The 6,760-nt window shown below is 48.9% G+C and overlaps 1 protein-coding gene across 2 annotated transcripts in view; it reads right to left on the bottom strand.

The window, feature by feature from the left end:
- The window catches only part of RETREG1 (reticulophagy regulator 1), an 84,602-nt gene that overhangs the window by 57,396 nt on the left and 20,446 nt on the right, over positions 1–6,760 (bottom strand). Inside the window, exon 1 of one of the 2 annotated variants that reach the window (XM_011364103.2) lies at positions 4,772–4,920. The exons of the other annotated variant lie outside the window; for it this stretch is intronic. The gene's annotated coding sequence lies outside the window, so the exon portion shown is untranslated. Of the gene's footprint in view, positions 1–4,771; positions 4,921–6,760 lie in introns of those variants that run through there. 2 annotated transcript variants of the gene reach the window in all.

Below are 6,760 nucleotides of genomic sequence, written 5' to 3'. Positions count from 1 at the left end.
ACGGATGTATAGAACGCCACCCTCCCCAGAGTGTGCTCCCTAAAGCCTGCTGCTTTCATCACCAGCATGTAACTCCAAGCCCGGTGTCCACGAATCCGGCCGGCGGAGCCTGGGTCACGTGCTCACACCCCAAATTCAAGAGGAGGCTGGGAAAGCCGGCTCCGGCTTCTACGCTGAGAAGGCACAGACCCACCCGGCAGAAAATTCCTCTGTGGAAAAGCGCTTCCGAAGGTGTGCGCGGCCAGCGAGAATGACACGTTTTCCTTGCACCTACTGAGTCACAAAAACGAACATTTTATCAACCAAAACAAAACAAAATAAAACAAAACAAAAAAACTGAGCATGAGAGTATGTTGGGAACAGCTGAGACTTTGATTCTGTGTGGGAACTGCACTGTCTACAATCTAAGGACCAGGACAGCGGTTCTCACATGGTCTGGAGCAGGTGAGGGGAGGCTCCCCAAGGTCACCTCATGTCTGAAGTGCAGAGCACGCCACACTCGCCCAGCCCCGCTGGACGGCAGGGACGTATAGCGCGGGCTGAGAGGAGGGACTGCCCTGCTTGTTGATTCAGCCAACCTCATCAAGGCCAAGGCCATCATGTGATAATGTGTGAATGAATCAGAAGGGGTTGCCCGGGTATTTCTGTACTCAGCTCAGCATTCACACTCCAGCTCTCATCTTCCAGCCAGCTCTCATCTTCCTTTTCTGAGTTTTTACCAGCCACTTTCACATGAGACTCAGCACGTCCATCTGATTAATTTGCTAAGAGAAGCCCCACCTCCCACCCCAGAAGCATACTCCTGTACCAAGGGTTGCTGCATCGATACAAGGTCCCCACCAAACTTCCCAAGGGTGATGTCTTCTGCTACCATTTTTCTTCTTCCGGAAATCATGGTCTCCGTATGGGAGCAGGAACATGCATGTATGCATGCACTAAGCATTTTCACTGAACGCTTATTGAAAGTCGGACACTGCACTAGGGCTGGGGACGGGAGGCACGTCCTCTGCTTCGTGGAGCTCCCAGGGCGATGGAGAAGCTGGACGTTAAACAGGTGAAGACACAGATAAACATAGAAAGGCGCGTTTTATTAAGAGCTATGAGAAGCTGGGTCCGAAAGAGGTAAGCCTTCGACCAGAAGGCCTGTACTGGTTTTCTCGTCTTTCTCCTCCTCTCTCCTGCCTCCACTCTCAAGTGCACACCCATACATCTGCAGTCAGGGTCGGTCCTTACGAGATCGGAGTGTGATTTGGCCTTGATGATGCCGAGGGCAGAGAGCGCCTCTCACAGTGCGCCGTGGTTTGGGGGCCAACTCTGCGTGGAGGTTGACGGGAGAGCTAGCTGCCGTGAGCATCTCCCATCACAGGGGAGCGTACACAGCCAGGGTTTTACAGTCCTTTGTCTCCTTTGGAGCGCACCTGCCCCTCCCACCCGTTTCACCTCTCTTGCTCGAAACCGGACCACCCCGATGCTGGGATAGAGCAGAACGTGCCGGCCGGCTTTCACAAAGGCCTTGAAACCGGTGAGCCCTCTCGGCCATTCCCCAAACGAAGCTCTCACGAAATTCCCTGAAGCTGGACAGTGTTGCTAAAAACTCGAACTCACCCCTTAGGTCTTCAAATAGGAAGAAGCCAGCTGCTCACAGTGGCAACGACCGTAACAAGGATTCTGAGTCAGCGTAAGTGGACGACCTCACAAGACATGAAACGCCAACCTGGTTCACTGCTGGACCTGGACATGTCCACACTGCAACACACTTTAACTTCTCTCCCAACGTGCCACTAAGACAAACAAGGTGTCAGGACATACGTCTCCCATTTCCTCTTCCCCTCTTCCCCCCCCCCGAGAGGAACCACTGACCCCACTGATGTGTCAGAGCACACTGGATGGAAAACCCATGGATCATCGTGGCGCACGTGAGGTTTGCCAAGTGACTAGAGACCGGAGCACAGTGTTGGTGGCACCAAAGCAACGGGACGCCTGAGACTGTGACTTTCACACATTAAAATCACAGTATGATTGTTTTACACACTAAAGGCTCCCAAGTCACCTTAGACTCCTGTTTTGGGGGAGCATGTCTGGAAGACTGAAAGATTATTTGCCAAACATGGATTTGCTTGACACCCTGTCCCCAGATGTGCTCCAGAGTGGGGAAGACACAGGCGTGGTTGGCGGAAGGGTCATCATTGCATCTCAATGGTCCCCAGGTGGCAAAAGGTCCAATCTCAACCTACTGCCTTCTGGATTCTTCCCTATTCTCCTCCGGCCAGCCCCATGCCAACCCCACTCTGCCCATCTTGTCCCTTAGGATGAGACTGGACACTCCAGGGCTAGACTGACCAGGCTGGTCCCAAAGAGCTGTAGGAACTGGAGACCTGCTTGCTCACAGGGCCCTTACCAGGGCTCCAGGGACTCTGCAGGCTTCCGCTTGCTTAAGTCCACCAAGGAAGACTCCCGGAATTAGATAGCATTTCGGTGAAAGTGAAGAAATGAGGCTTGGAGGCTTTGGAACTGGCCTGGGCCAGCTACCTGTTGGGAGAGAGGTGGGGGCATTCTGTAAGCGGCTCCTCTCCTCGCATGCAGCTGCCAGCGGAGGTGTCCAGGCCTCAGCGAGGCTGCCAGCCGCCGACATCTGCAGCAGCTAGACCATGCGGCGTGGGAGTGGGGTGTGCGTGGGGCATGCATATGACCACAGGTCAAACGAGGTCTTTCGTTCTTTAAAGGAACAAAGACTTAGGGATGCATGGATATGTGGTGACGGGAAAGAGGGCTGAACCTTCTAGAGGGGCCCTGTGTTGGTTAACTGACAGCCCTGCCTGGGACTGCTCTCAGCCTGCAGGCAAGGGCCACTGCTTCACGAGCAAATATCGGGCAGGTGAAGCACAGGTGTTCCCAGCATCGAGTGTATGCACAGAATATAGAGGAGCTGAGCTCTCAAGCATATTCGAGGAAGGAACGTAGGCTCAGCTTCCCGATGTCTGCGAGGTCACGCACTGAGTTCGGGCAGTACCCTGAATCAGAACAAGATTGCTGAGCTGCAGCACAGCCCCCAGCCTCGGAGGGGACTCAGAAACTTAACTCCCCCACCCCACCCGCCTCTACCAAAGCAGGGAGCAGACGCCCCAGCTCCCACTCTTGTCACGTGAAATGAAGATGGACAACAGTGACAGGAAGCTAAGATGAACCGAATGCACACCATTCCGTACGAACTGCTGTACATACACAATCTCACTCAAGCGTCCCCAAAGTTCCAGAGTGGGTTCCTATTATTACCCCCACTTCAAAGATGAGCACAGTGAGGCAAGCCTGACTTAAGCACACTGGCCTGCCTCTTAGTGTAACCACTGCCCTCCCGAGACGCCCTGCCCGCGAGGTCACGGACCCCACCTTAGAATCAAAGAGGAACAAAAGTGCTTGTTTGCTCGTAAACAAACAAGGACATTTTTTTTTACTAGCTTTTTCTTTTTCTTTTTTTTTTTTAATAGCTTATTTGCTATTAAAGACACACTCTGTATTCCGAGATTTTACAGAGGGGATTGGAATCATCTCTCCAGCCACAAAGCTCCCATGTCACCATAAGGAGCCTCGAAGAGCTCTGCTTTACAGGCTGTTTCCCTAGGAAAAGCCAGAGAATGTCATTTCCAAAGAGCTGGGGACATCCACAAAGGGCGACACCCAAGAAAGGAGAGAGGCCCTGACTTCACGGTCTGTGAGATGAGCCTGGGGGAAATAAACAAGTTATTCTGCTCCCACACTCACGTGCTCTGACCTGAAGCCAGCGGGACAGTCCTTACACTTAAGCGACTAATCAGATGATGTGCCGTGAAACACACCCCTGAATGTCATCAGAGTCCAGGCATTTGCACCGGGAATCCAGAAATAAGCTGTCACCAAAGGGACGTGTGCCCTCTGGAAATAATTTCCAGAACATGTTTCATAATCTAGGGCTGGGACTTGGTGAGCCGGACAAGAAAGGTCAAAACACAGTCCCCAGTCCTGCCACACCCGGTTTCATCTTCCTGCCCGCATGAATTGCTCCCTGCTTGCTTCCCTGTCCCTCAGCCCCCCAGTCCCTTCCCAGCCACCACCCAGAAAGCTGGCTGTCCCTGTATGAGGTCCCGCTGTGTCACTTGACGACCACCGAAGGCAGATCTCATCACTTCCTTGACTTGCCTTGAACATGTTTCGAGTAACTGTCAAAAATTAACAAGTAGTTTATTCACCAGACGTTTAAAGATCAAATAATTACTGGTACCAGACTCTCCACTTACCAAATGTGCCTGAATTGAATGACATGTTTTAAAATAACTTTCCTTTTTAAAAGGAACATTTGCTGGGAGTAGAAAACATGAATGACATTTAAATGAACAGATAAGAATTCTGCCGGAGAGAAGCACACATTCAAATAATTTTTTTTTAATGTAAAACTCATTTTATTTATATTCTTGGCTGCTTTTGCTTAGGACACAATATTTGGCTGCTGATAAAAATACAGACATTCAGTGAGAAGAGTTACCAAAATCGGAGCCCCTTTTTGATGGGGAGCTAGGCATCCAAAGTGAACAGCCTTCTCTTTCCAACCTGAATCTCCCAATTAAAAATTACCAGCACCACAGGCTTGATTTCTATGGCAGTGATCTCTATCCTACTGATGCATCTGGAGTACTCATACATTGCTTAAGAGTAAGTCAATTACCTCATTATGCTTGTTTATTGAGCAAAGTCATTTATAAAGTCAATAATTGATAAACCTTGAGAGGACAAAGCGTACCTGCTAAGTGGGAAGGAGCGGGGAGAGCTGATGAGGCTTGACTTGGAGCTCAGGATTAATGTGCTGTCACACACAAGCAGCTGTCCTCTGCAGACACAGGCCAGGGCTCAATAATGGAGCCCTTTCTACCACGTATTCAATTATCATAGAAAGGATCTTAAAAATTGAGAATTTGAAACCCTTTGATTCTAATCTGTTCAGGAAACTCATACACATGCCTGTGAATGACTCACTTCGGTCACCGTAGGAAAATCAAATCCGGAAAGATTTAGGCTTGTTAATGAGTAATTTGGAACTAACTGATGCCTTACACACGAGGGAAAGGGAGGAGAGAGACCGCAGTGTGCCTGTTCCAGACAAGTAGGGGTGACAGGCACCCCACACCCGTCAGCTCATCCACACTGACAGCAAACACACAGAAAAGACCTGAGCACAGAAGGAGGGGGTCAAGGTGACGGTGAGGACATTTTCCGTGACTGCTAATAAAGGACTTATGTGCGTCTTTGCCGGGATCAAGGAGCAGAGTGGTTGCTTAACAGGGTTGATTCAGAACAATTAGGAAAAAAATGCATAGATTCAGTCAACTGACAAGTAAACAAGGATTTACTATGTGACATCACTGTGCTTGAGAGGTTCCAGCTGGACGTTACAGTAGCCCCCGCCCCAGAGCTTACACGTTTGACAACTCACCTAATGATCACACTTTTTTTCATATTTTATTAAACTGCCTCCATTTCACACTGGAATGTGTCCTCAGAAATACAGATGTAAATAAATAATGTCCACGTTTAACGATAAAAACTAATCTGTATGCCTATGGTTGAAACAGCACTGAAAAAGTGATTTTATTCTTGTCACCTGAGAAAAACTATGCAGGGAGGCAAAGATGTGATCGTTTCATCAAAACCTAATTGGGCTGTGTGCGTTCAGGGCCACTATATTCTCATTTCTGAGAGCCGAGGGCAGAAACGTGTGGAATTTCTAAAATAGCAACTTTACTGTGGTATAATTAACAGAAAATAAACCGTACGCACTTAAAGCATAAAATGTGGGGAATTCTAACAGATACTTCCCCCCATGAAACCACCACGACAAGCAAGACACAGAACACTTCCAATGCCCACCTACGAAACACCCACCCACCCGGGTCCCAACCCAGCCCCAGAAAACCACTGCTCTGCTTTCTGTCACTACAGATTAGTGAAGGCCTGAGCTTTAATGGCACTGGGGGGCGGGGGGGGGGGGGGTGGCGGAGTGGCGGAAACCACCTTAACTGTACCTGAAGGCTTTCCCACTGGGGGTGTTTTGGCATGTGTGGATTTCACTTTGCTCATCTAAATACAACAGCAGCAGGTGACAGAGCTTTTGAAAGAAGAGAGGCCTGGGGGTGGGGAGCTGTCAGTCTTACAGTCAGTGACACCAGTTGTCCCTTTTGGTTTTTGTGGTTATGACAGGCAAGCAAGAAGACAGAAAGCCATCCCCCCTCCCTGCCCCAAGGAAACTCAGCTCAGAATTCAGGTCTACAACCTGTCCGACTTTGCACTATGCCTCCATAAAGCATCTTTCAGTGTTTTTAGTGGTTAATACATTATTCTCACAAGTCAAACGACCTTTGAATCGTTTTGACTAAAAGAAATATGTGCCACGCAGCACCCATGAAAGGGTGCCGGAACTAGCTCTGGAACCATCTGTAGAAAGTTTTATAAAACTCTTGCTGGCTTCTAAATAGAACAGCTCCTAGTTTTATTTGTGTTCCCATTTCTGTACTGGTGTTGACTGCTGTACCCACTTTGTTTTATGTTAAATAGCTTTATTGATGTGTAATTGACATACAATAAACTGTGCATATTTAAAGTGCATTATTTAATAACTTTTGACATATTTATACACCCATGAAACCATCACCAAAATCAATATAATAACAATTCCATCCCAAGATTCCTGGTGCCCTTTTTAATCCTCCCTCCAGCCCTGCCTTGCACCTCCCCT

The sequence above is a fragment of the Pteropus vampyrus genome, unplaced genomic scaffold, assembly GCF_000151845.1.
Source record: "Pteropus vampyrus isolate Shadow unplaced genomic scaffold, Pvam_2.0 Scaffold94, whole genome shotgun sequence".
NCBI classification, from domain to species: domain Eukaryota; kingdom Metazoa; phylum Chordata; class Mammalia; order Chiroptera; family Pteropodidae; genus Pteropus; species Pteropus vampyrus.
Note: the sequence above shows the minus strand (reverse complement) of the source record. Positions and strands in the feature narration are given on the sequence as shown.